The 27,192-nt window shown below is 40.0% G+C and overlaps 1 long non-coding RNA gene across 1 annotated transcript in view; it reads right to left on the bottom strand.

Moving 5' to 3' along the window:
- LOC134478505 (uncharacterized) overlaps nt 1–26,008 on the bottom strand; it is a 100,313-nt gene extending 74,305 nt beyond the window's left edge. Inside the window, exon 1 of the long non-coding RNA XR_010051149.1 lies at nt 25,913–26,008. This is a non-coding gene — a long non-coding RNA (uncharacterized LOC134478505). The remainder of the gene's footprint in view (nt 1–25,912) is intronic.
- Between the last annotated feature and the right edge of the window lie 1,184 nt (nt 26,009–27,192).

Consider the following 27,192-nt stretch of genomic DNA (forward strand, 5'->3'; position numbering starts at 1 on the left):
AACTTCAGTGACATTGATTTTGCATGTTCGTGAAGTTGCTTCTAAAGAGGAACCCCCATGACTCCCAGAGAGTTTTCTTAACCTGCAAAGTACAATTGTGTGGCTCACTTAGCAGCCACACGTAGGCCAACAGGAACACACTCATCCAGCCTTTCTGACAGTGTCACGTTGACACTTCAATTACCTGATAAATGCAGCAACATTTCCTAGCCAGGCGGGAGAGCTTCAAAAAGCTTAACCTTATTCCTCCTCAGCTTCCGCTAACCTTCCGTTTCTGCTTTCACAGTGCAGTTTTATCATCACATGAATGAAATTCAAAATGCAGTCCCAGACCCTAATTCAAATCCTGACTCTGCCCTTTCCCAAAAGCATGACCTTGATCAAGTCCCTAGACCTTCTGAACCTCAGTTTCTTCACCTGTAAAATAGAAGTTACTATGAGAAACTAAATAATATAAGCCAAGCATAGTAGTGTCTGTCCACAATCCCAGCACTTGAGATGCTGAACCCAAAGGATTACTGAAAATTTAAGACCAGACTGAGCTACACAATGAGTTCAAGGCCAGCCTGAACTGCATAGTGAGGTCCTGTCCCCTGCCAAAGAAAACCCAAAAAATTAAATAATATGAACACAAAGATGCTATGTGATTGTAAGGAACTGGCTTACCTAAGACTCAGCATGGAAGGTATATTTCATCTCACCTAAAATGCTCATCACCTCTTGACCATAACCATTAGTAGCCACCTTTCTTTAGTTTTATGCAAAAATCTTCTGCTACAATTGTACTGAAAGATTCTCACGAGAAAATCAGTGTTGAATCTGAAAGCACCGCCCAATAGCAACAAAAAATAATAACTGAATTTGCATATCTGAAAAATAATCATAGGTGATTAACATAATGATAATGTTAATGATGAAAAATGCTATGGTCAACACCCTAATTTACTTGTAAGTTTTGATTTATTTTATTTTGCAAGTATCTCTGGTTCTACTGTTTAAGCAAATGAAGTTCCTTTGATGTACTGATCTGTTTGCTCCTCACAGAAACACAAGTTTAATACCAGTAACATCTTCATCTTAGCCATCTTTGCACACCTAGCATCACATAGAGGGCCAGAATGGATGAGTGGATAGTCAGCCCACCATATGAGCAGGCATAGATACAATTTTAAAAAGAAAGCCATTCTATACACTTATTTATGCCTGTATCAGTTAAAATCAGGCTCAGCTGCCACCATCTAACAAAATAACTTAATAAAAAATATGTATATTTCTCTCTCAGATAGAAATCAAGAGGTAGTTTGTTCATGGCTTCACAGAGCCAGAGACACAGATGACTTTGTCTTACTGATCTGGTATTATGTGGTTTTCCTTCCCAAGTTTATGTCTTGGTCCAAGAAGTTCCAATCATTACAATCATAATCCAGGTAGTGCAAAGGCAATAGAATAGAATAGTTTGCACGGATATCCAGGTTGTAAAATGGGTGTACTTTGTCCAGTAATGCTATTTCATTCTCAATATCCATTTCCTCCTTTTGAGCAACAGAAACTCAATTTCTTCCAGCTTATTGCAACCTGCAATAAATACTATATTGTGTAATCTATTTTTGTCAAGTATGACTAAATTCTGCACAACAAGGCATAATAAGCAAAAATATCATGTAAAATTTCTGGAACATACCTCTCTTTTTTTTTTTTTTTTTTTTCTTCTTTTGGCACTGAGGATGGAACGCATGACTGCGTGCTTGCAAGACAGGTGCTTATGTATCTGAGCTAAATCCCCAGCCCCCGAGCATACCTCTCTTTAAAACAAACTAGAGACTTAGTAGCTATCTTGAACCGTAAAGACCAAAATGACAACCTTAGGACAGCAGACTGAAAAACTAGAGGAAAATCAAGTATCTTAAATCTCATGAAGGAACCATGCCAGCCCTGGGCTACCAACTCTGAATATTTTGTGTGGTGCAGAAATTTACCTCATTATCCTGGAGAGCACACATAGGTCCTTGAGCTTTCTAATCACACAGTCTAACTTATATCTTTTACAGTTCACTGTATGGAATGTAAAGGTATTTTTCTCTCTTTCTAATCCTTCCCAGTGCAGCATACTGAAGTGCTTTTTCTCCACCTTCCTATCCACCAGTTCAGTTACTAGTAGCATTCTCTTCCACCGACACTGGCCATCATAGAATCTTCTTTCACTACCGTAACCTTTCTCACAGGGAGTAGCAAATAAAGGATACACAGCTCATAACTTTTATTTTTGCAAACTATGAAAATTTTACGACAAAAAGAAATAAAATACGAGCATCAACAATTCCCTGTACAGCTATTGTGAGATAAAAAAAAAAAAAAAAATTTAAAAGAATTCAACCTCCAAAATCACAGAAGCATTTCTGTCACTACATAAAATCTGTGGCCATGTTATTAGTCTGTATTTGATAAGGAAGAGAATATAGATTTAGGTAAATCACTTAATTAAATTATGTATTTGAGTAAACAAATTGAGTAGGCAAAAAAGTATCATTGCTCTGTAACAAAGAAGCAGATGAAGACTGCTTTGCCATTTGCCGTAAAAGAGAATCTGCACCTCAGCTGGGCAAGACTACTTCATTTTAATTCTTAAAAGTCCCTAGAACAGAAGGCCAAAGCATGTCAGACATCAGCACTTTCTAACTAAACTAGCACCAACGTTCTTATGAATACTGAAAATGTTCTCTAGGCCAATAGTTGTTAATGGAATTATGTTTTATCTTGGTTACTTTTGTCTCGTTGCTGAGACAAAATACCCAACACCCAAAATGAGGGAAGAAAAGGTTTATTTAGTTCACTGTTTGTGGAGGTTTCAGTCCATAATTAGCTGACTCCAAAGCAGGGTGGCATGATACAGGGGCAAGACTTTAAGGTAGCAGCCTGCAAAAGCAGCCAGAGCAAAGGCCACCCTGCCCCTCCAGAGCAGGTATAGCACTCACAAAATCTCCTCGCCCTCCTTTGCCAGGAGGAGGATATTTACAAAGTAACAAATGGCTCCTTGCTAAGTCTCTTAGTTAAACTTCTAAACTGCTCAAGTTGACACAATGTATCAGTCATAACATGTTGTGATGGTTAATCTTGATGCTAACTTGATTAGATTGAGACACACCTAGGAAACCAGTGAAGGGCACTTCTGGGTATGTTTGTAAGGTCATTCCCTGAGATGAGTGGCATGTAGGATAGCAAATTGAGGGGCAGACCTGACCTGAATATGAGACTGGACCATCCAATGCTGGAGTCTGCAGAGAACAAGCAGAAGGAATAAGTCCCCATCTCTCTCCTCCTGCTCCCATGACATGAGCACCTCTCTTCCTCTACACCCCACACCGTAATGTGCTGTCACAGGCCCATAAAACTGAGCATCCTACACTAAAAACATGAGTCAAAATACATTTTTCAAAAAAATCTGGTATTTTTATACAATGGAATTCTACTCAGCTATGAAAAGGGTCATCTTGAGGCCTTTATAGGTAAATGGAGGCAACCTGAAAATATCCTCATTAGTGAAATAAACAAGACTTACATTAGTAAATATTGCATTGTCTCTCTAGTGTAAAAAATAATAAAAACTGACAGAATAATGGGATCCAAAAAGTATAACAGATATAATGAAAGTGAAAGGGAAGGAAATTGCACTAAAGAGTATAAATTACGTACAGTGTGTAAGATAGAGGAGCATGTAACTGAATTTCTGTTGGAACACTGAACAGAAGGATTTTCACTGTCCATGTTTGAGTGTCTAGCCACTATTTATTCTAGCCACTATTTATGCTTTGATTTTGTGACTTTGGCAACTATTTTTTAAGATGACAATGAATAATGTATCAACTAGCAATTCTATGATGATAATTTTTTAAATTTGGTATTGTTCTACCCTTCTTTTCTGTTTTTCTATTTTCTCTAATTTTCTCTTCTTTCTTTGAAAAGTAAGAGAACAATATGCAATATAACAAGCACTGTTAAATTTCTTTCATTATTTTGAAAACCTATATTGTTACTGTTTTGAGTTTGCTATTGTTGTTTATGTCTTTTGCTTTTTGTTTTTCTTTTCTGACTTTTCTCTTTTTAAAATAAAATTTTAAAAATACATTTTTCTCCTTTAAGTTTACTTGCTTAGTAGGTATTTTGTCACAATAACAGAAATCTAACACATATACCTGTTTCAACAATCTCAATGCTTATTTTACATGTAAATAAGTTTAAGATGTCTCCAAATAAAAGATAAAGTAGTTTGCAAGTTGGTAGCATAAACAGATCAAGATTCTTAAATTTTATGAAGGCAGTGAATTATTAGGTTTTGAACTTTCTGCAAGTTACTTTCAAGGCTCCAATGGTCACAACAAATCCTGTCGTGGAGGAGAAAGATTGTTGGACCTAGACTTCACTGCAAAGACCTGAATTCTTGTCCCAGCTCCATTCCCAACGCTGGTGGAAATGTGGACAAGTGTCTTAATTGGCTCCATGTGTTTTCTGTTAAATGAAAACAACATCAACTTTACACTTTTATCTAGAGAGGAAAATAGCTAGGATCTTGAGTGGATGTACAAAACCTCAGATAGTACCAAATTCTATACTGGTTATGTTTTTTCTGTGTGGGTGGTTTAGAGTATATATTCTCTGGCAGGGTGGAATGGAGTGGTACAAGATTTCATCATGCTGTGTGTGTGTGTGTGTGTGTGTGTGTGTGTGTGTGTGTGTGCTCGCGCACACACACACACACAAATGCATGTCCTGAATGTATACAGAACATTTTTGAAAGAAAATAAAGCAAACTGTTAAGTAGTAATTGCCTTTTAGAGTCAGGAACTTTTATTATATGTTAGCTAGCAGCCATACACTACTTTTAAAATGAAGAAAAAATGTTGAATTAGCTAAGGTTTTTTCCTACGATGAAATGGTAGAAGAACAAAACTAAAGGATTTGGAACAAGATTGTTCTTTTAGCAATAATAATGTGTGCTCCAATCTACGGTCCTAAATGTCCTCACCCTGTGGCCCAGATCGTTCCTACTTCAAGTGGATATTAATCCTAACTTATCCCTAGCAATAAAGTGGCAATATTTAGAAGACAAAAAAACCTAAAATTGGTTGAAGCAGTTCCTGAATATTCAGAAACCCCTGTATTGAATATTCAAGGGTGATGTGGGCTTAATCTCTACTTAAACCATCACTAATTATATACCACAACTTCCACTGTTTCAAAGACAGCCTTGTTATTAAGTAGCACCCTACATATATACTTGCTATCCCTATCAGGTTAAAAAGTACAGTACTTGGCTAATATTGGACCTACACTGGCTGCCATTTTGTTCTTTTCCCCCCATTTTTGATAATCTTTTTTAAAAAATTTACCATTTTTTCTGTAAAAATTCCAATGCTCAGACCTAAAATTTCAAAGATAATCCAAAGGTGATATAGTGAACAAATGCTATGCCCGATAATACCGGCAATCAATAAATCCCTTGTCCTCTAATCTTTCATAAATTTAGGGGAAAATTATTTATCTTAATGCAAAAATGATGACATCCACTCTACCCACTGGACTCTCTCTATATCCACCATGGATTGTCTTGTCTCTACTTTATCTTTTCTTGTAGACTTTGGAGTCCCTAGAATGGGCCCATATGAAGTTCCTACCAAAATCCTAGTACTACTTCAATCCATGTTAGGCTCACTCTGATATAACCCAAATAGCTAGCTAGGAGGAAATCCAGGTGAAGAGTATGCCAGGATGCTACAAAAATAGAATTACTATATGAGCCAGCAGTTCTGCTTCTGGGTATATATTCAAAATGATTGAGAGCAGTAACTTGAAGAGGTATTTGTACATCCATGTTCATAAAAGTACTATTCACAATAGCTAATGGGAACAACTCAAGTGTCTATCAATGGGTAAATAAATTAACTAAATATGATAAATACATTCAATGGAGTATTACTCAGCCCTCAAAAGAGAGATTTGAGACATGAAAGCACATGGGTAAACTTTAAGTTCATGATAGTACATGAAAGAAACCAGGCACAAAAAGATAAATACTGTATAATCCCACTTACCTGAGGCACCTATACAGTCATCAAATTCATAGAGGAATAAAATACAGTGATGGTTATCAGGGGCTGGCAGAAGGGACAATGAGGAGTTGTTTAATGGTTAAACAGTTTCAGGATGAAGATAGTTGTTAAGATTGTTTGCAGGACAACCTGAACAGACTTAGCATTACCAAGTCATACTCTTAAAGAAGGCTAAGAAGGTGAATTTTATCTTATGTGTATTTTATCACAATTCTTATAAAGGAATGGGTCCTAGAATTTTCTATATCTTCTCCCAGAGCCACAAGCATTATGCATCCCGCTCACCTGGGGTCTCTGAAGTCTAGAACTTTGTTCAGGACTAACCCATATCACATTCAAATCCTGCCAGAAGCAAATCCCTTCCAGCAGATAGAAACCTTTTCTACTTCTACATTTCCTTACCCACATAGTTAAAAACTGAATCCCAATTCCATTTGTGTGGTAGAACAGCTTTCGATGTAGGAGGCACCCATGTAAACAGAAAATTAAGAAGTTCCCATCTGCTATAATATTTTGTTTCTTAATTTGGGTGATGGTTTCACGAATATATTCACGTAGAAGCAATTCATTGAGTCATATGCTCAAGATTTTCTGTATGTAAGTTAGATGCTATGTCCTGTCCCACTTTGTTATTGTTTGTTTGAGTCTGATGGCTCTTGGCCTCTCACAAGATGACAAATTCTCAAAGGCCACACAGAACCTATCAGGATGGTAGTTTTCCATGAGGAGCTTACTATTGACATCACTGAAATTTGGAGACACAGGGCGTATCAGAAGTGCCAAGCACAGACAGTGAGATGGTTTTCCAATGTCCTTTGGCACCAGGGAAACAAAGGCTTACTGACTTCAAAGCTGCAGGTGAGCAGTGCAGTCATGGTAATCAGTACAGGCTCACAGATGAGAAACTCAGCTAGTTCTGATGACAACCTGTGCCATGGGAAATTAGTCATTTTGACTGAAAAAGATAGATATATATGCATGTACATGCACGCACAAGATGGGGTACACAAGATTGGGTGAAAGTTAGTGCCAACTTTGAGGCTGGCAAATGGCAAGCTCCTGTGAGCCATACTGAGTCTATGAGGATGGCCCATGCTCCAAGACAGCCAAAGTTGGAGCCAGAGATCCTCAATCTTGAAGATTCTGACAACTATCATTTACTCCAAGAAACCCACGTGCTGGGCCCATGGTAAAAGATGAAAGCAAAGCATTCCCAAAGGGGTGAGATGGAGCCCCCGGAGCAGCTCACAAGAGCAGGCAGTTTGAGCCTGCAGCTGGAGAAGACGATGGGACTGAGACACTGAGTTTTAATGCAGTCTGGGGCCCTGGAGAGTAGGGAGCAGAGGTGGTTTCCACTGCAGCTGTTTCTACATGGGACTGAGGAGAGTCATGTCTGGCATGCCTGGGCAGCAGTAACCAGAGCATGGGCCCAGTTCCAGGAGGGGCCGGAAGTCTCCCTCCTTCACTGAGCTCTCTCTGAATATGGGTGCAGAGGGAGGCGGGGATGGCGGGATGCAGGGGAAAGATGTGGTGCCAGAGCGATGACTAAGGCCTGACGCAAACACCGTGCCTTTCTGCGACTTGTAAGACAAACAGGTTTAGAGGCCAAAGAGGGATCTAGGTGTGGCCCAGGGAAGCCTCACAGCCCCTCTCAGCAAGGAAATCTATGTACAGCATCAGGTCCTGTTGGGACAAGGGCAAACCAGAATGCTCTGAGTGCCTGATTGTCTCTCTCTTTCTGGTTTCTCTCATTTGACAAATCAAATGGGATCCCAAAGGAAATGCAAGAGGAGGAGGGAGGAGGCCTCCTTCTGTACCAGATTTATAGCATTCTGGATGCAGCTTGCATTTGTCAGGCCGAAATGGTTAGGGTGGGCTAATAAAGTAGAATTACAGCTTCCTAGAATAGGGAAAGTTAAATAGACAAGCTTTCCTACCCCTAGGAGAACGAAGCAGAGGTCAGGGCTGGCGGCTTTGAACATGAATGGCCCTTCCCCTCATTCCCTTTCACATGTGGCCTGGCAACAGTAGCAGACAGATGCGACACAAAGAGAGACACACCTGATTAACCATGAATACAACAGCTGTCGTTCCCCCCCTCACCACCACCACTACTCACACCCTGGCTCTCCGTTTCTTTCTTTGAGCTAGCACGAGGAAATTAAACCTACCATTAAACCCAACTTAGTAGGAGGGTGTCAGCAGCCGGGCCTTTGTCTCTCTGCTCACAGACATGTAATAGGTACCTTCTGATCTGTCCTTTCATCTGAAGAAGAGTTGCAGCCTACTGCTGAGCCCTCCTCAACTGCAAACCTGAGACCTGGAGACAGATCACTGGTGAGTGGGGGGAGACAGAGCTACTCACACGAGGAAGGAGAAGGTGGCCCTAGAAGTTTGTCACACTCCTTCTCCTCCCTCCTCTTTCCCAAATCCCTGATCTCCATCCAGCTGGAATTCCCAGCCTATAAAACACTTACTCTTTAGACTAATTGGCAGTTCTGGCTTTACAGAGAGGAGGTGGATTCAATAAAGCTCTTTCCATGAGAATTTGCTTAGTTTGGCCTATTTTGAGCTTGCCGTGACAAAGGAGAATTAGAGGGGGTAGAATTTTGCCTGTATTAAGTAGATAAATTTTCAAGGTCAAGGTAACATGTAAGAAGACTTTGAGAGTCAGATACAGGAATGAATTTAAGTGTTGAACTGCAAATGACTTCTAACAACATGGGTATAACAGGATGTGATTCTGTGAACTTCAGAGACCTGAAAATTAGAACCCAGAATGCAAACAACTTCCTCCTCTTCTTCTTCCTCCTTCTCCTCCTCCCCCTCCTCCTCCTCCTCTTCTTCTTCTTCTTCTTCTTTTTCTCCTTCTTTGCTGTTTTGTTTTGTTTTGGGAGGGGAAATCTTGAGTCAATCATTTGACCTCTGTAAATCTGCATTTCTACCTCTTAAAATGATTCTACTGTCAAAAAATCCTTTCCTTAGTTTCAAAAAGGGACTAATAAAATGATTAGAAATCACTCCGTAAACCCAAAGCATTGTAATACAATAATGGGATAACTGAGTAATAACACAATCACATAAGAATTTGACAAATATGTATTTCCTCACATGAATGGAAAATAGTGGGATAATTTAAGATGTCATGAGCAGTCATACGGTTAAGAGGCCCATTGTACACTTGTTCCTTCTGCTAAGAACTTATGGCGATATTCTCTTCAAATCAAGCAGTAAGAGCAACTGCAACACTAAAGAATTTCATGTCAGGTGTCAGAGAAGTCCAAGAGCCACATTTCACTCTGCCATCAACACCGTCTCCACTGCTCCTCTCCTAGCATACAAGTATCTCCTCCTTCTTGCTTCACGGATCTCACTGTTTAAGCCGAGTAAGCCTGTCTGTTTTCAATTCTTAACTTTTCACACATGGCAAACGAGTAGAACTTTGAATGCTGTGATCATCTGGCTGATGAGCAAGCTGTTTTCCATTTCTGGCAACAAATACTTCTGGCTTATCATGACAAGAGGAAAAGGGATGAAAATATACTTGGGTTGGATTTCGTTGATAACATTTGTCATCTTTGCAGTTAAAAAAAAATACTAGCTTAGAAAATTCTCCTTTGGTGTTGCAGAAAATGGCAAAAGAACTGACACCACTGTTGGGAGGCCAATTAAACTGCATTCATAAGGGAAGTTGACTCATATGATATTTTTTTCATAATAAATGCAATGTCACATCAGATGAGTAAGGCTTGGACCAGGACTGGGGAGCTTGGGAACATGGTCCTGAAGCCCTGTTGGTAGAAGTGGCGTTGCTTAAAGGCTGTCTTCCTCTATATTTGTTGTTAGAGCTGCTATATCAAAGGCCACAAATGAAGTGGCTTAATGGTAGAAATTTATTTCAAGTCTAGAGACCAGAAGTTCAAGAGCAAGGAGTGGTCACTGTGGATCTCTTCTGAGATCTCTTTCCTGGCTTATTGATGGCCATCTTCTCCCTTTGTCTTCACTTCATCTTCTTTCTGTATATGTCTTCTGAGAACACCAACCAGGCTGGAGTTAGGCCAACCCACATGATCTTGTTTAACATTAATTACCTCACAAAGGCCCTGTCTCCAAGCACAGTCACAGTTCAAGGTATAGGGGCTTAAGACAGCAACATAAATGAGTCCATAACCACTTCTGGGGAGCTAAGAATTTAAATGAATAAACTTAGATTTGTCTCAACTCAAACGCACTCATGGATCCATTTGTGATCTACATCCAGAAATAGAGTGAAGGGAATGCTTGGCTGACATCCATCTTGCCATGACTCACGCATGATCATCAAGAAGGAAATGGAGAGCATTATCTCCTCATCAGAAATCAGTCTCTCATCAGAGTCAGTCTTTCGGATTTCAGTGGGTGTGAGAACCACGGTGTTACTCTCCTGAAGAACACAAAGACCGATACACAAGCTTGCTGCTGTTCTGCTGAATGTGATTTACAAATGACCCTGTTGCTCACCCCACTGACCATGCCATTTTATTAAAGTCCTTAACAAAAAAGTCTTCTCTCCCTAACATTTAGAAATGGCAAAAAGCAAAGGAATGAATCATCAAACAAGCAGAACACTCTTCCTCTAACACTTCTACCTGAACAAAACAATTACTTCCTGAAGGTGTGAAAAAGAGAAAAAAGCAGTAGATGACGAATGGGGGTGACAGGGTGAGTGCAGAGGACTTCAGGGCAGCATGAACTTCAGGAACAGGCAAGGTTAGATGCTGAGATAAGGTGGGCGAGCATCCTCCCTCAGACAAATATGTGCAGAGACAACTGTGAACAAGAAGTTCCGAAAAAAGACAGAAATGTGTAATTTACTTAATAGTTCCACCAACGTGTAGCAGTGGGATGGTATGACGATTCTAAATACCCTCTGACGCATTTTTACAAAGGAACCTGGTGACTTTATTTTAGATGACAACTTCTTACTAAGCAGTCCTCCACATGGCCTGTTTGCAGCTCTGCGAGTCACCAGTTTTGGAGACATGCTGTTTAGTCATGAGCTGTGTGCTGGCAGTGACTGGGAAATGACAAGGAAGCTAGAAACTCTTGACTTTGGAGATTCACACAGAGGACATAGCTCTGCTTCATGGCTTGTATTATGATTAAACTGTGTTCCCAAAAAGATAGACTGAAGTCCTAGGCCCTAATGCCTCAGAATGTGACCTTATTTAGAAACAGGGACACAGCAAATGTAATCATTTAAGATGAGGTAATACTGGAAAGGAATAGGCCCTTAATCAAATATGACTAGACATTTCAGACAGACAGGGACACACAGAAAGAACACCATGTGACAAGAGAGGCAGAGATTAGGATGATGTATTCATAATCCAAGGATTGCCAAAAAACACCAAAAGCTAGACAAGCAAAGCAGGATTCTCTCCTGTGTGTTTCAGAGGGTGCATGGACCTATGGACCCGTTCATTTCAGACCTCAAGCCTCTAGAAAAAGAAAAGGCTAAGTATTCTTTAAACATAACCATCCCCAAGGATGTGGTACTGTATAAAGGCAGCCGTGGAAATAAATATAGCATATCATATGTCATGATGAATGCAAAAAGATTCACACCACACGCTGACCTATCTCATGGCTTTTAAAAGTGTTCTTCAAAGTCTTCCACTCTTGGGAACTTCATCCTTTCCCAGATTTTAAAAACTGCACAAGATCTTTCCTGTTCTTCAACATGTTGCATAAAGACTCCAAAGGTCAGAGCTGGAGACTGACCATCTACCTTTTTTCCTTGGTGAATGTAAGGTTATCACCAAGCAGCATGTCCTAGGGCCAGTCTCTAGGTCTCTATCTCTTCATCTATAAAAGGAGGGGCTTGAACTAAAGCAATTTTAGCCATGACCCAAGTTTCACCAGTGTTTTAAACTTCCAGATAATGACTAAGAAAGGGAATGAAAACAGTAGGTTTGTGCTACTTCTATGATCCTGTTATAAAAATAAAACAAAATATTTGTTAAATAACTAACTTTCATGTAGTCAAAAGAAAGAACATGAATTCAGAAGGTGTGCTTCTAACCATAGTCAAAATTAATTCAAGAAATGTCTATTGGTAGCTCCTGAGAACCTGAATATATATATAAATAAGTAACGGACAGGCGCACATAAAATAAAACTGTGGCCTACAATCTACAGCCCAGGAAATCAACTCATTACTGACAGTAACGAGCTCAGGAAAGCAGCCTGTCATCATAAATTCAGACCACTGTCTCTATCACCAATTAGGAAGTCAAATAATCAACCTTATAACAACTGGCACAAAAGAGCCAAAATTTGACAAAGTTCAGTTTCCCTAGTTTTTGTCCTTTTTTCAACTTAGGACCAACCAGGGAAAGCCAAATACATATCCTAACCAATCACAATGGTTACCACAATGGTTACACTTCTACTTAAGCATCCCCAGCATTCCAATGCCGTCAGCCTCCAATCAACACACACCTGAATCCTTCTCTTTCCCTCACTCTTTTGCTTGTCTTTGAGTCACTGCGAGCACACAAGTAATAGTAGCAAAGTCCCTTACTACAATGAGTTCTGATAAAAAAAAATTGTTGCCTATTCTTTCTTGGTTGGTATTCATTTACTTGCATACTATCAAACTAAGCACATTCTGAATCACTCTTCGAAAGTAGGGGGAAATATAAAGAGGTATAAGACATAGTTCTTGGAATTTGAGATAAAATGCAGACAGAGCAAAAAAAAAATCACAATGTCTAAGCAAATCATAAAACCAATCAAGAATAATAAGTCTGCAATGCGTGTTTTAGGCAATGAGTGTAGAAGTTTGGACCAGATGGATTATGCTAGGCAGGGAAAGTCAGATAACAACTGGATCTTAGTAGACAGATGAGAACTACTGTAGTCACTGTCAGGACCCGCTTGCTCACCCAGTTACTCAAACTTGTAAGTTTGTGAGAACAGGAAAGAACTTTGGTGAGAAAGTTGTTTATTTCATGTCTATTTTGACTATCACTTGAAGAGTGGGTAGATTATTGGGAAAGTCCCTCCTTTACTTTCATAAATCTAAAGTGAGTCAGGACATTCCTATAGTCAGCAAACCATGCAAAGGACTCCCCTGCTCAGTTAGCATTTTAGGTAAACTCACCACTATTACCATCTCAACCTCTCCCCTGAATTCTTGGCTACTCACCAAAATAGACGTTTATCAATACCAAGTGTCTTAGTGACTTCTCTGACACACAAAATTAAAGAAGAAAATGTTTATTTGGCTTACTGTTTGTTGAGGTTTCAGTTCATAATTGGCTGGCTCCAAAACAGGGTGCCATGACAGGGGGACATCACAGAGGAGGAACAGTTCATGGCAGGCAAAACACAGTTGGCAGCAAGCTACAAGTGATAAGCAACAGATTCTTTCTGTCCCTTTACATTGTATCCAGGTATCCACCCTCAGGGCAGTATCACTCGCATCCAGGATGGGACACTTTTAATCCTACCTAGAACTATGCCAAACCAATCAGTAGACTAATTGAGTAATCACACATTATTGATCCCAGCATCACACACTCTAGATCCTGCCATCTCTGAAAAGCTCAACCCATGATCACATGAGGCTTTGAGAGGACATCTAGATTCAAACCATAACACCAAATGGTTGAAGGCCAGCCAGAGGAGGCCTGGCTGACAAAGGTTTTAACATATCCAATAAATAAGACTCCTCTTTCCTGCCCAAGTTCTGAACGGGACAGCATGAGAATCAGACAGGTAAAAGGAAAATGCCATTATTTAAAGAGATAAAGTTTTGGTTGCAAAGTATAACTCCAGAACATCAGGATTATTTATGTAATGCCATTGAAGTCACCCAGGCAGTGCCAGGTAGTGCTGGCAGTTAGAAGTCTTTGCTGCACAGGGATCTGTCCTTTAAAACTTAAGGCTTCAAGGAGCAGGGAATGCTAACTTTTTCCAGGCTGTTCTCCAACAGAGAAAGAAAAAGAGAGGAGGTATACCCAATTGCTTCTCCCCAACTGACTGAAGTTCCTTTCCCTGCAAGGAAGTAAAGGAGGAGATGGTAACAGCCCAGGAGATTTACTCAAAATGCAACACATTCCCAACAAAATAAGAGAGAGGAATACATGTTTCCATCTAATGCTTTCAAAGGGCGGGGATAAGATGTTGCAGGGTTGAGGAGACACATACACATGCAGCTACCAATGCTGTGGTCATGCTTTATAGTTCTGGAATTCATGATAACTTTCAAGTCTAAGGGGAGTGAATCCATTCAAGGAGAAAATTCCCTAAGAGAGGTGTTGCCCTCAGCATATGGGCAGCACTGGAGACACAGACTCAGTGCTGCAAGGACCATGGGTTAGATGCGGACAGTCTCACAAAGGGGAGGCAAGGCCACTCCCTTAAATCTAGGACAACTCCAAGGCAGGGATTCATCTGAGGTCCCCTGACAGCCAACATGCCCTGTGCTGGGAGAATGAGCACCTAGGGCCTGAATAGGTGCAGCAGACACTGCAGCATTCACTAGAGAGGTTTTCCAAAGGTGAAGAGGTGGAGCTGCACTCGGGGGTATGCAAACACAGTTACCGAAAAGGACAGACAAGTGCTCCCCCCCCCTCCCCGGCCTGAAAGAACAGTGACAGTGACAGGACCTTCTGAGAACAGGTGGAACAGCAAGGCTAGGTGGCAATGCAATAGGAGAGGAGTGGGGAAAGATGGGCAGGAAAGGGGACTGCCAGGGCATCAAGATCCCCACTTCCCAAGCTAAGCAGTCTGGATTTTATCTTAAAAATAAGAGCAAAATGAATGAAGAATTTTCAGTGTTATCTCAAAGTATTTGCTGATTTATGCTCATAAAGTTGGAAAAATTAATTAAGTACAAAGGAAAAAATAAATATGACCTATAATTCCACAACCCATATGTAATCACAATTAACATTTTCATGGTTTTCCATCTGATATTTTTCTATTTATAGAGATAGGTAACTAGGCAGAGAGAAGGATTTTCAAAAAACTGGACAAAGATATTTATATAGGTACAGATTTGAATGTTGCTTTTCTGATTTATGTCATAAGCATCTTCATATCAGTTAATGTTTTTCAAACACAAGATTTAAATAACAGCAAGGGATCCTACAATCAGCTTTAATTAATGTTTCCTTTGTTTTGATAAAGTCAGGCTTCTTTCTAGATCTTTGTCTACACTTCTTATTATATCCTTAATATAAATTCCCAGGCCAAAAGATAAAAACATTTTATTAACCTAAATTAAAAAACAATCAGAGAAAGATACTGCAAAGAATACTGATATTTGTTGGGAATATCTGAATACTGTAACAGGAATACATGCACTATAGTAAACCATGGGCATAACCAAAGAGACTGTGGCAAGAAACTTTTAAAAACAAAAATGGAGAGGATTGCATCAGATATTTTGGAACACTAATCCTTGGTCACAGTGATTAATAACAACAGTGACATTGGCCTGAGGTTGAACAGACAGTTTGTGGGCAGATGGCCTTGTAAAAATAACTTTTGTATGAGGTTTTGGTGGCCTCTGTGCTAGCTTGTGGTTCTGACAGTCCTGTGTGACAGTTACTATCATGTAATCATGTGTCACGTGTAAGAACCCTTTCATCATAATCTTCCAGCATTATTTACCTTTTTTTTTCCTGTTAGGATCGACACAAGTGACTTCGTTTTGATGCTGAAACCATTTACATTTCTTTCACAATTTTAAGTTTGAGAACACTGAAGCAGGGAAGTTAACAGATAAAGCTGGAGCAGAGAAATGCATTCTCTTTATTTCTTTCCTGTTTTGGTTAACTGACCTCATGGACTTCAGTGAAATACAGAGACAGATTCAAACAACTGATGGTGTTTCAGTTAGCCAAGGGTCTTTCAAGATGGCCTCTGAGATTGTGACACAGACCCACAAGCATCCCCTGATGCTCTCTGTCACCTATGAACGTATCGAGATCAAGTAGGGGTTGCATATCTGCCACATCTGAAATTTAGTCTGCCCTGACCCTCAACCAACTGGAGTATTCAGATTTCACTTTTTTTCCCCTTCCTGTTGGAAAAGACCCAAAAGTCAAAGTTTAGCATCAGACGACCTATGATAGCCCTTCTCCTCCTGAAACTCTCTGATGGTATCTTTGGGAATATTCTTACCAATAAATTGCATTATTAGCAGTACTTTTAAGGTAATGCTCTTTCCCCAAAGGAAGAACCTGTAAGCCTCCTACTGAAATAGCATAAATTGCCCTAAATTCTCTTGAATTTATCTTTATTTGTGCTGTTGCCTATAAATTACTTTCTCATGGGACATGGTTTGAATTACAGCAACAATTCCTTCCTCCATTGGTTACCACCCCTTCCCTAGGGTTGTAGAATACTTCTTTTTGATGTTCATATCCTAATTTTAATCCAAGTGTTATGTTCTGTCGACAGTCCCTGGAGTCTACATCAGACATAATTCTCGTGCAACAGGAAGTTAGGTTCCGGTAATGTGACCAGTTCCGTTCATTAGGACCTTTTTGACAACACACATTTTCCAAATATCCTTCCTGACATGTGTTTATAATCACATGGAGTTATCTCTACGGCAGTTTGAAGTTTCCCATCCAAATGGCCTTTGGGGTAGTGCTCATTAGTTCAGGCTGCCCCTTGGTTTTGCTGTTGTTTTTAAAATCTGGCATCTCAGGAGGCAAAATGGCTTCATGAAAAGAGAAGCAAATCAGTATCAAGAGCGCTAGATTCTTAGCATAGTTCTGCCACTAACAATCTAGGTACAGGGAAGAATTCACCTCCCATCTATACTATCTTTTACAATCATCCTGAGGAAAAACCAAAATAATACTCATCAAAACAAAATACGATGTACACAGCTGCACAGATGAAGATGGTATTTTATTGCAATAATCTTGTTTGGGTAAACAATGCAAGAAATAATACAATCCATAAATAAAGCGTAATCATTCAAAAATATTTATTAAATCTACCAGGAACAACAGCAGGTATTTAGAGATCAAAGAAAAATTGAATACTGTAAAGTCTATACAGTAGAGGAGTTCACAGATTAGTTGGCAAACAGACATACAAATAGTTAAAGTGATGGCAAGCACTTTAATAAACCTGTATAATGCATATTAGGAACACAAGCAAGGAAGCAACTAACCCTGCAAGGGCAAGTCAGAAACAAATCACAAGCAATGGGTAATGTTTGAGAATAAAAAAGATAATGCCCAGGCAGATGAGTCAGAAAAGAAAGCATTACTTGTAAAATCTCCAAGAAGAAAAAGGACATAACATGATCAGTAAACTAGAAATTTGTGGGCATTGGGGAGGGCAGTGTGTGTATCAGGAAGTAAGAAGTGTGGCGGCAAACCTGGAATCTTACTCCCCGGGGTGGGATTTTGCATTTATCCTCTGGTCCAAATAGAGCCAATGATACACTTTGAGCATAGATGTATTAGTCATGGTAAGAAACATCATACACTGAAATGGTAATTCAAGAAGTTTATAAAGGGATTATGTCCAGTGTTGTGGGTAGTGTAATGGAATCACAAAGTGCCCCACTGTCACCCTTGGGCTTGGAAAGGTAAGGAGAGAAACTGTTACTGAAACCTGGAAGAGAGAGTCTCGCGAAGGCCACTTCAAGATAGTTGGCAGCTCAGCCATGGGATGCAGCCAGCTCTGATGAACTCCACGGAGAGAACCAAGGAGACAAATAAGCTCCATGTGGCTCTTATCTCCCCACTTACTCCCTATAGGCCAAATCCAGCCAGAAGCCAAAGAGCAAGAGAGTTTGCAAGAAAGAAGGCAGAGTAGAGAAGGAGAGGCTGGGAAGAATGAGCAGAAGTTACTTAGCACTAGGCGAGGAACACGAGGTTGGAATTTCATGAAGTTCATCAGGTGCAATATGGAATATTGGGGATGAGAAATTCACAATTGCTAATTTCACATACTGCCCTGGGGATAAATGGAGGTTTGGAATCACCCTTTTGAGGTTTTCCATTAACTATTGGCCTGGGCCATCCTCTCTCACCCACTAAGACTAAACTAAAACTACTAAAATGAAAAAGAACACTCCAGAGTAAGATCCTTCTTGGCATAAGATCATCTCCACCCTGTTGAGTCATCCCAGGATTATCTGTTGCCTGCAGTGTCATGGACCTCTGAATCCTCTGCCAAGTTGGAATCTCCTGCCAATCTGAAATCTTCTGCCAACCCCTCCTATCATTGTAAATACCCATTGCATTGTACACACCCAATAAATAATGGCTGGTTTGGAGTATCTGGGTCTTTGCCTATCCTGAGGCATTGACCGCCAAGCCCCTCATTATGCATTACTAAATTTGTCTCTGTTTCTCATTTTATCCTTTGTTGTACCCCTCATACAGGCAGTTGGGGGTCTTGGCCAAGTCACTGATAATGAAGAAAAAGAGCTAGTAACAAAGTAGAGGAGATGACAAAATCCAGGTAAGAAATGACCTGAGACCTCATAAGGCAGTAGCAGTAGCAATGAAGGGGTGCAATGAATTCAAAGAATATCCAGAAAATACAACCCAAAAAACTTAGTGGCTCCCTTTTTTCTCACTTGCAAAAAAATAAAACAATAAGGAAACAAGATGATTCTGTGGGATATAATCTGTCACTGATGTCTGAGATTATTTCCTTCAAGCAATTCCTGTTCATAGTGGTTCTAATCCTTGGACTCAGAGGCCAAGAAATTATTAAATTTTGTTTCATCTTTATCAAAAATCTCAAACTCCTTCATCTGAGAAGCAGTATGGTTGAATGGTAGCCCCTCCAAAAAATGTATGTCTACATCTTAGAGCCTGTGAATATGACCTCATGTAGAGCAATGATCTTTACAGATATAACTGAGTTAAAAAGCACAAGATGAGATCTTCTTATATTATTCAGGTGGGCCTTAAGTTCAATAATCATCAACTGTATGAGAGCTCAAAAAGAGAAGATAAGGTAACACCCAAAGAAGGTCATGTGAAGATGGGGCAGCACACAAGCTGCAGCCAGTTTTCTGTTGTCATTGCAAGCTCTAAAAAGTTTGTCATCACTGTCCTAACTGTGAATGAGATGAAGCTAAACTTCAACTTCACTCTTTTTTTTCCCATGCCAAACCTGTCTGATGATCTTGTGTCATGCTTGACTTAAAACATACACATACTATGTTGACTCAAACCAAGTGGCAACATTATCAAATTCCATCTTTACACCCCCATATGTATAGAAAACTCAGATGAACCCAACTTACACTGCAGAAAACCCATGAAGTTCTACCAACCCTCACCACCATCTCTACCCAAACCTATCTTGTCAAATTACCAGTAGAAACACGGCCTGTTTAGTATTCAACCTGGCATTCATTCAGCTGTCTCACACACAAACACACACACACACACACACACACACACACACAAGAAAACCACAATGACTAAACTGGCTTATTGGGTGACACACGTTCTTGATGTGGTCAGTGACCCATATGAAATAAAATCTACATAAATGACAGGTAGTTGTAGACAGTTTGAAACATGCTTGGAGGTAATTCCAAATATGTTGAAACCAACTTTCACTATGCCAGCTATGTTTCATCTGTTTATGGGGAGAAATTTAAGAGACACACTAGAATATAGGATCTGCCTGGTCAGTAAGGTCCTGAGTGTGATTTCCAGTACCAAAATAATAATAATAATAATAATGACTATAGAATGCAATGGTTTGGGTACAGTTTGTCCTCCATCAAAGCTCATATTGAAGTTTGGTCTCTAGTGCAACAGTATTGAGAGGTGTTAGGACCTTTGAGAGGAACCAATATCCTTCTCAAGAGTCTGGATTAGTTCTCTTGGAAACAGATTAATTTCTATACGAGTAGGTTGTTTAAAAATGAATTTGGCCTCCTCTGCTTTCTTTTGATCTTTCTTGTCTCTCTATGTGATTGACTCTGCCATATCACAACCCAAAGGAAGGTATTCACAAGATACTGAGCAGACACTAGGGCCAAGTTCTTAGACTTTCCAGTTTCTATAAATGTGAGCAAAAGGAATCTTTTTTCTTTATATTGTTAGAGCAACAGAAAATTAATCAATACAAAAGGGCAAAGAGATTGCTGGAAAAGATTTCAATTTGTTGTTTGGATGTTGTTTGGTGTCACTGAACAAATCAGAGAACCCAGAAGGAAGAGCATTTTGATGATGGAAGAAAGAGATAATGGGCACAATTGTGAATATATTGAAAACATCTGAAATCATCAAATAGGTACGAGCATAAAAGTGAAGTCTGAGCGAACATCCTGGTAACTGCTGCTTTTCTCCTATCGAAGTAGAACTTGCTTACATCTTTTCTCTTTTTTGTTAGATATTCCTACCTTATGAATCAAACTAGAACCTAATTTTACTTCTATAAAGCTTAAAGTTTTCTCCTTCTTCCCAACATTTCCACTTGACTGTATCTTGCTTCCATGCCCCCAAATAACTCAATTCTTAGCTCCCACAGTACATTTTTAATAGTTGAAGCCAGGGCTGGGGATTTAGTTCAGCGGCATAAGCACCTGCCTTGCAAGCAGGCAGTTGTGAGTTCGATCCCCAGTACCGATTAAAAACGAAAAAGACAAAAAATAAAAATAAAAATAAAAAATAAAAAAAATAGTTGAAGCCTAGAATGACAATTTCATCTTTCTTGTTAGAGTTGAAGCTTGGTCTTATAACCCGGTTCTGGTCAGTGAATTGGAATGCGGAGAGGGCTTCTGGAAAACAAGGTGTGTTGCTTTTTTGGAAGTGGTAAAAACCAGCTTGCTTGCTCACTGTCAAGCCTGGACACTGATGATGGAGAGCTAGCACAATGGCACTGGCCATCATCCTTTTCCCAGTAGGATGGCCACTAGGATCAATGCAATATTGTAAATGCAGAGAGAAACAGAGATAACTCAGATGCCTACAAGCATCATAAAACCCCTGGATCAACCTCTCTCAGACAAGGAAGCATCTTTATCCTCAGCCATTTTTACCTTTTCCTTTAATTGTGAAACCACATTACCCAAGACCTACCCTGGTGAAGCACATGTTATTTGTCAGATGTCACTTCTCAGTGATAAATAAAACTATATGTACTAAACACACATGCCAGGCCAGACACAGTAAATGCTGCCTTCCTTCCCAGCTGGAAAACTATCTCTCCTAGATCCCTGCCATAGCTTCAAAATGCTTCCTGTGCTAACAGCCAGGGTCTTAACAGCCCTTGGTTGGCCCAAGACTCAGAAGAATTTTTGCAACTGGGATCAGTGAAATGAGCTGCACTGATGTGCACATTATTGGGTGTTATATGGCCACCTGGGCTGGTCACAGAGGTGCCTACTATTCAAGAGATTCCCACAGGGAAAAGCAACATCAACACCAATGCTGCTGTTATAAGCACAGTAAACCTTGGTTCTCAATCATTCAGAGCCACTTGAGGACGGCTCACACCTGAGTCATCCTTTCCAGGACCACTCCACACACCAGGTGTGCAGAGGCCTGATTAATAAAGGATTTTAATTACTAGAATATGAGATGATATTGCAGCCATGATATCACTAAAGAAGGCTAAAAATTCTGATCAGCAACTTCCCTTGAGATCTCTCAATGTCCCCTCTGCTGCTCCTTAAATGGCTTAGGTTCTAGGATTTGGCTCATTCAAAGATGAGATACAAAGCAATGAAAGGTAGGGAGGGAGGTTGCAGAAACAGAATATGTCTCAAATTTTCTTGAGGTGCAACTGAGCTATAGAATGGATTGTTCTAAATGTGTTCCAAGTCAGGTATGGAGATGCACATCTGTAATACCAGCATTCATGAGGAACCAGAAGAGAGCTTGAGATGTTGCAAAAACAAATGCTAAAAACACTGGTCTGAAAACATCAGTCTCAGGGTGAAAATCTCTCTCCTTGTCTTGTAGATGACTCACTTCAGTGACTCAGAGCTTGTCCTATAGAGATCCACTGGGCCCATGTTAGCTCACTTTCCTCTACCTATCTGGAGGAAGTGCAAGGAGCCATTAAAGTGCACAAAGCATTTTTAGTTCCTCCTGATATTCACACACAAGCACCGTCATCTCCTGTCACCTCTCATCCAGTGTTAAGGAGCATTTAGATCTGGGGGCAGAGGAGATAAAGGGGGAGTCTCACATGCACAAAGACATTAACCAAAACCCAAGGCCCTCAATGAAACAAGAAGACCTAAAACCTTTGTAACATAGACAAGATTGTGAATGTTACCTTAACTATCAAAATTTTCAATTTCTTGCAGATTTTAAGAAAGAAGAGAATCTTGGTATGTTTATCCAAACTTCTATTTCTCATATTAAATACACTTTTCATCTTGAAAGGTTAAAATACCCTGTAGTATTTAAATATTTGCATTTTATGTCTTTGCCATATAATCACTTCAGCTTGGGCTTTATGCAAATATATGAACTCTTCAAACATAAAACTAAGCCAAGTTACTTACAGAAGGGAAACCCATGACGATCTTCATTACTATATGCTAAAAAAAATGTCAGGCAAATCCACAAATTTGCTAAGACCAAGATAAAACCAGCCCAACCTGCACACAGGAACTCCTCAAACACTCACAGAGCTAACAAAATACTAACCCTTAAAAATTCATTTGGAAAACGATCCTGTGACTTTTTTTTTCCTTTAGCAAAAGTGACTTGCTGACCCAGACTTCTTCTAGTCAAACAGCTGAAGTAGGTTCAATTCCCTTGAGCATTGAGTTCTAAAGGCTGCTAGTGTCAATACATTCTGCCAGAAATAACTTGAAGTCTTTTCTGAATGAGCCCCAAGGTTGTTGTAACAATATTGTCATTTTAAATTAACATTCCCATTTAAAATAAGTAAGCCTGATTTTTCTGTTTGTGATCAAGACCTCTGCTGGAATACCTCTGTGTGAAATTTAGTGCATTCACCTGGACAAGGCGGTGACTGACAAGCAGGAACTGGAACAAGAGGGCGAAGTGCAGAAGCCAAAATAGCAAAACCGGTTTTGAAAAAGAAATAGTCTCTCCACATTGTCACTTACTCACTCACTCATTGAACTGAAGCTTTGATTAGGCAGAGGAACCAACGGATACAGTCTTTTCCCAAAAGATTTTCTTATCCTCAAAGTACTTGACAGTCACAATCTATATGGAAATGTCAAAAGTATAGCAAAAAGATTGCAAGCAAGCCCAAAACTGGGAACAACCAAGATGTCCTTAGTCACCACTCCATGGATACCACTCGGCAATGGAAAGGGAAGAACGGCTGATGCACACCATGGCTCAGATGGACTTCAAGTACATTATGCTAAACGAAAGCAACCAGCCTTGGTGGATCATGTACTGTACAATAATACTCAGTGTTCTCAAAATGACAAAATTGTAGATTGAACAGAACATAGCAGATGATCAATTTATATGAAAGGAAGTTTTGTTTGGCCTCACAGTTTCAGAGTTTTCATCCATGGTCACTTGGTTTTGTTGTTTTGGGACCAACAGGAAGGCAGAATATCACACGGAAGAGCAAGTGATAAAACAAAGCTGTTCACCTCACAGCCAGAGAGGAAACAAAGTGCTGTGGTCCCAGGTGCCCCTTCAAGGCCATGCCCTCAGTGGCCTCACTTCCTCCCACTAGGCCCCATATCCTAAAGGTTCCATGACTGGGGTTCAAGCCTTTAGTATATGAACCTTTGGAATTTACAAGCCATAGCAGCTCTCAAGAGGGAAATCTTTGTAGTGAGAAATAGCATGTATTTTGATGCAGCTATGTGTGTCATAAGATGGCACAGAACTATCCATGTGCATTGTGCCAAATCAATCCCCTGGTTTTGCTGCAGGACTATCATCACTAAGTTAGAAGTGATGAGTGGAGGAAACCAGAGAAAGAGTACATGAAATCACTCCAAATTGTCTTTGCTGTCATTGCAATATTTGGCAAATCTATAATCATTCAAAATGAAAAAGGGAAGAGAGAGAGCAAGTGGGAGGGAGAGAGAGAGAGGAGGAAGTAAAAGAAAGAAAGAAAAAGAAATGGTGTGAAAGGATATTGACAAGTCCAGAGATGAAAGGCGACAGGGAAGATTTGGAGGAAGGGACAGCAGAGTAAATATTAGAGGTCACAGTCAGGCAAGCTGACAGGCAGAAACTGTTTGGATTGTAAATTGTAAATGAACTCAGTGGACAGAGAAGGGGAAAGATCATTGAACTGTTACCCCTGAATGACAGGGCTGGAAATGAAGCAGAGTGAGCAGGAAGATGTGGAGTAAATGTGGCAGCAGCAGCTGAGGAAGACCCTGTGGGGACTGAGGGGCAGGGGGAGGGGTGGACACGGCAGCTGATGCTCCTCGGGGTGTGACATGCATCACGTGCGAGGAAGGAGGATGACCTGGGAAGACATCTGACCTAGGGAAAATACAGAGAAGGGAAACACTGCAGAAACCAGTAAGTTCAGGACGAAGAGGCAAAACTGGGGGGCAGGAGCAGAATGTCTGAGAAAATAATGATGAGGTTATGAAAGAACGGCACAGGTAAATGAGTCACAAGGAGAAAAGTGCTCACTCAGGTTTGGAACATGACAGAAAAAGAGGAGTTCTGGGGGTAAAGGAAAATGGCGAGCAGCAAAACACAATGGCCTGCAGAAAAGCTTTCCCTATGTGGGTCTACAAAGAAACAATAACATATCCTGAGTGTTCCAGATTTCTTTAAGAAAAAGCTTTCCCATATCCTAATGTGCTTCAAATATATATCAAGTCTGATTTTTCACTCCAAAAACACATGCTTTTAACAAGCACCATTCACGCAAAAGTAACACAAATCTGCAGGAGCCTGAATTGCCATTGGAGAAAAGTTGATAGATAGGACAACTTTGGAGTAGACATTTGAAATCCCTCAGGGCTCCGACCATGTTCAGCTTCACAAGACTTTGATGTTCCCAAGAGTAAGATATCAAAATCTGTAAATTAGTTTAGAATTCTAAAATCTTTGAATCTGAGGTTCAGAGTGGACATAAAGGAATTATCTTATGCTGAAAGCCCAACTCGTGATCTCTATAAGAGACACTGGAAATGTGAAGAAGGGCAGTCCCAAAATAAAGGGAAGGAAAAAAGATCATTAGCCACTTCTCACAGATGGGGAAGTTAAAAAAAGAAAATCCCAGTTTCGGCTCCTGGGTAAATAGCAATTCAAAATGCTTTGGAAACATTCACTTAAAAGTGGAGAAGGAATTGATGCTATCCTGAAAATGTGGTTGGACAAGATTCCATTTGTTTCCATGGCCACAGAACCCAACCTTTAGTCTGGGATAAGAAGATAGTAGATCACCTAAAAATTAGGAAACCCAAAGCGTATGATACTCTTTGCCAGGTATTGTTCCCTGATAAATTTATCTGCCTGTGACAATGCAAAGAAAATCTTATTTTTCTTCACAGTTGTTACGTAAATCCCATGCAAGGAAAGAAGTACATTTTTAGGGGGAATGCTTTGATAAACCAGATCAATGCCAGGCTTTCAGGCATGTGGGTGGGCAGGTGCCAAGGACTGAGATGGTGGGGAAAAGCTTTCTTTTCTTTTTTTTTTTTTTAACAAAAGAACTGAGTGGAGTAAAAGAATTCTCTATAAGGGAGAATTTTAGACGCTACTTGGTGAAAGGTTTTAAAAACCCAAAGGACAAGCCAAGAATAAAATTAGGAAAGACATCCAATAGCAATTTGGAGAATGTGACTCTGAGCATTACGTGATGTAAATTCCCTCTTTGGTCTTACTTACGAAATCTTCAGTAAAATCTGCAATCTCTCCCTTGTGGAGTAAATTTTCTTTGCAGGAAGTCTAAGGGCAGAGTCCACCTCCAAGACTGGCATGCGGGCTGAAACACAAGCACAAAGGCTACCGTGTTGCTAACCATGAACTATTTAAGAGGAAAAGAAACAAAACAAAACATACAGAAGAAAAAGTGGGTAATAGAATGAGTACCACTTTGCTAAGTTTTGCAATTCTTCAGTCACTTAGGGGATCACCTGAGGGATCCTCACATCCATTTCCCCCAAACCCCCAAGCACGTATAAGTATACAAAGATGATTTGCTGCTGTAGCATCTTTTTTCTTTCTGTTATCGCGTAAACCTTATCAATTACCTCAGAAATAAATCTTCGTGTCCTTAAAATAATGACATAAGTTCCCTTTGTTCTTTGCTGCTTCCTTCTGTGGGATGTCATCTGATTAGAGCCCTTTTTTCTGTAAAATATCATAGTTCACTCTTTTACCAAATTGTCAGGTGCTCTCATTGTCACTACCAAAAAGATGGGCTACTAAAGGAAGTGAAAACTGGACGAAAATCTGTAACTTTATCACTTTATGATGAAATTCTTCTAGAGAGGCAATTTAGATCTTTATTAGCATTGTTGCTGAATCTAGGCTAGTTGTTTTGTAACACCACACACACACACAATAGTCTCATAGGTGTCTGCACTGGTTTTGCCAACATGCACAACTATAAGACTAGGTAGGCAGCTCACAGAGCAGCTTTTCAACAAGCACAGGCAGCCTGGAAGGTCCAAGCAGAATAATTCTGGGGGTGGAGAATACCTACTTCCAATCCTGGTTCTTTCTTGACTGCCAGGAAGTCTTGAGAAAGCTTCCTACAGTTTGAAAAGTCACTAAAACAAGGCTAAAATTTGCCTTGCAAACAGAAACAAAAATACTAGGCATGCTATGGTTTGGATAAGTGTCACATAAAGCCATATTTTAAAGGCTTGGTCCCCAATCTGGGCCACTGTTGGAAGGTAGTAGAACCAATAGGTTGGGGGCCTCATAGAAGGAAGTTATTGGGAATCTGTGCATAAACTGGGTATTTGGATCACAGCCTGTCCTCCTCCCTACTCTTTGTATCCTGATTCATTGCTCCACAGTGTGCTCCTGCCCTAACAGCCTGCCTTAACACAGCGCCAAAAACAACCTGGCCAACCAACTGTGGTCTGAAATTTCTGAAACAATGAGCCAAAATAAATGTGGTCTCCTTTTAAATTGATGGTATTCGTTATGGTCACAGA

The sequence above is a fragment of the Cavia porcellus genome, unplaced genomic scaffold (assembly GCF_034190915.1).
Source record: "Cavia porcellus strain 051 isolate PalLab524CR breed Dunkin Hartley unplaced genomic scaffold, mCavPor4.1 scaffold_13, whole genome shotgun sequence".
NCBI classification, from domain to species: domain Eukaryota; kingdom Metazoa; phylum Chordata; class Mammalia; order Rodentia; family Caviidae; genus Cavia; species Cavia porcellus.